Genomic DNA, 3301 nt, shown 5'->3' on the forward strand with positions numbered 1-3301 from the left:
GGGGAGAAGAGAAGGTGACTAAGAAGCTAGTTTGCTCCTTGGCTCTTGTTTGACAGGTACCGGCTCCTGTGCCCGCCCCAGCCGCGCCCCAGCCCCCCCACCCCGCCCTCCTCCAGAGCTAGCCCAGGCCCCCCATCCCTGCCAGCGGGCACAGCCTGTGGCTTGTGGAGGAGGGGCTTGTCCCATGTCCCCCATCTGCCCCCCAGAACGGGGATGTCAGCCCCCCACGGGTGGGGCACAGGCCTGTCGAGGCATGCACGTGTGTGTCAGGAGAGCCACATGTATGTTCATGAAGCCGACAAGGGGGTGCCTGGGAAAAGCACGGATGGCGGCCCAGGGTTCTGAGGCACAGCATGGACAGGCAGTAGTTATGATGCTTCAAGGACCAAGCACTAGCACAGATTTGCTGCAAACTATCTGTCCACAGGTTTTGGCCATCTGCCTGTCTCTCCTCCATGGTCCCCCTGCCACTTTCGGGTGTCTCCTTGTGTGTGGGGGTGTGTGCACCCACATGTCAATGTGTCCATGACTCCCTCCGTGTACCTGTGTGCATGTGAATCTCTCCACGTGTTCCTCCTGAGTCTGTGCGTGTGTCCCGTGGGTTGCTGTGTGTCTGCATCTTCGTCTCCCCCTATGTCTGTGTGGGTCTGTGTCTCTGTATCCAGGTCTGAGTCTTTGTCCTCTTGTGTGTCATTTGTGTGTTTATACCCTCATGTCTGTGCATGTGTCTCTGCTCTGGGTCAGCATTCCTGCCCTGTGCATGTATCTGGGTGTCTGCATGGGAGGAATTGGGGGCTCCCTGGTTCTGTGCCATGATCCCACAGCCACTCTTTATGGTCTGGAGGATGGAAACAGAAACCTGAGTGGTGTGGCCTTGGTCCCAGTCCCCTCAGGGTCCATACTGAGGGTGGAGTGCCTGGTGAACCCTAGGAATTGGTCCCCCTGGTCCCACCTGGACTTAGGCTGGGGCTTGTTCCTGCTCCCTGACAGCCTTCCCTACTGCTGCCCTGGACCCTGTCCGCACCTCCCTGCTTCCTTTTTCACCTTCCTTGCCCCACTCCTGACTGCTGTCCCTGGCCATTCTTTCCCCCCTCCCCCTCCCCCACCCTTGCGCTGACCTCTAAGCCACTTGCATCTCTTCCTGGAGCTAAAGGCTCCACGGACCTCATGGTAGAACTGCTGCCCAGCAAGGCCTGGGGTTTGTGAATAGGCCAGCTCCTCCCCACTTACTATATCTCATTCCAAGGAGAGAGGTAATGTCAGCCTTGGCTGAAGGATGGAGTTATCATCTTGTGGAGCAGACTAAACAAGTGGAGACTTCTTGGTTTAGGCAGAGAATGTTCTATGCTAAATATTCATTTCAGAAAAAAGGGGGCTGAGGCAGAGTGATGGTTAGCTGTGTGATATTCCATCGTTACCACTCTGAGCCTCAATTTCCTCATCTATTAACAAGGGAATAATATTATTCACCCACAGGGTTGTTGCGAGGATTAAATAACTTTATACGTTTAAAGTTCCCAGCACAATCTCTGCTACATATAGTAGATGCTCAATAAACGTGTGCTCCTTTCTCTTCACCAAGCCCAGTAGTGCTGAGTGGGAAATGAGGATGTGCTGGCATGCCCACTTGGGTATAGGGATGTGTTCTGGGGATATAACAGCGGCCCTGACTCAATCCACCTTTCTCTAGGATTCACACCAGCAATCAAAGTTATGTTCCTTTAAACCTAATAAACAATGAAGTTTCACAGTGAAAGGGCAGGTGTTGAGACTTTCTAGTGTGTTTGCTAATTGCTCCTATCTGATGTATACAAGGCTAATTGTTATTGCTAGACTCACAGATATTTCTGTATGGATACTCTGGGCAAGGAGAATCATGGAACTTGTGAATTGAAGTATGCCATCATTGCTGTCGACCAACATTATTCTGAAGTCTCTAACCCATGCAATAAGATAAGAAAAAGAAACAAGGGATGCAAATATGAGAAGGAAGGAGGCAAAATCCTCAAGAATTACATATGATGTGATTGTTACTTAGGAAATCTAAGAGAGTCAACTGAAAGACTATTAGAGTTAATGAAAGACTTTAGTAAGGTAGCAGAATACATAGTAAGTGTGTAAAAAATAAAACCATTTCTATATGACTAAAACAACCAATTAGAAAATAGGAGACAGCTGGCTGGTTAGCTCAGCATGGTGTTATAACACCAAGGTCGAGGGTTCAGATCCCTGTACTGGCCATCTGCACCCCCCCCCCCAAAAAAAGAAAACAGGAGACAAAAGACCCAATTCGCAAAAGCAACAACATTACAAGATACTCAGAAATAAACTTAATAAGAAATACATAAAATCTACATGAAGAAAACAATAGAACTTTACTGACAGACATAAAATAAGATCTGAATAAATATAAAGGTATATCACGTTCCTGAATTGGAAGGTTAAATATAAGATTGTCAAGATGTCAATTCTCCTGTAAATAATCTATGAACTGGATAGAATTTAAATCAAAAGTCTGATGAGTATTTCCTTTCCTGAACTTGACAAGTTGATCCTAGAGTTTGGGGAAGAGTAAATGTGCAAGAATAACTTAGAACTTTTTGAAAAAGAAGACTAATAGGGGGAACTTGCCCTGTCAGTTTTCAAAATGTTCTATAAGGCTTCCATAATTAAAACAGTGTGATTTTGGTGCAGAAATAAACAAAGTAATGGAAGGTGATAGAGTCCGGAATAAACTTGGATATTTGTGAGAATTATGTATATGATAATAGGTGTTGTAAAGTAGCAGGAAAGAGGGCCGGCCCGTGGCTCATTTGGGAGAGTGCGGTGCTGAAAACACCAAGTCAAGGGTTAAGATCCCCTTACCGGTCATCTTTAGAAAATAAATAAATAAGTAAGTAAATAAAGTAGCAGGAAAGTCTAAAAAATTCAATAAATGGAGTTGAGATAATAAACTTTCCTTTAAAAAAATAAAATTAAAAAACCATACAGATAGGGCCGGCCCGGTGGCGCACTGGATAGTGCGCCGCTTGGGAAGCGCGGCGGCGCTCCCGCCCGAGGGTTCGGATCCCACATACAGACCGGCTCCCGCTCACTGGCTGAGCGAGGCACGGGAGCAACGCCAAGGCTTGCGATCCCGTTGCCGGTCCCCGGTCCGGTACGGGGGCAACACTGAGGGTTGCGATCCGTTGCCGGACACGGAAAAAAGACAAAAAGACAAAAAAAAAAAAAAAAAAAAAAAAAAAAAAAACCCTGATTCTCACTTGAAATCTATCAATTTACATATAATTTGTACAAACCT

The sequence above is a fragment of the Galeopterus variegatus genome, unplaced genomic scaffold (assembly GCF_000696425.1).
Source record: "Galeopterus variegatus unplaced genomic scaffold, G_variegatus-3.0.2 Scaffold2683, whole genome shotgun sequence".
Lineage (NCBI taxonomy): Eukaryota > Metazoa > Chordata > Mammalia > Dermoptera > Cynocephalidae > Galeopterus > Galeopterus variegatus.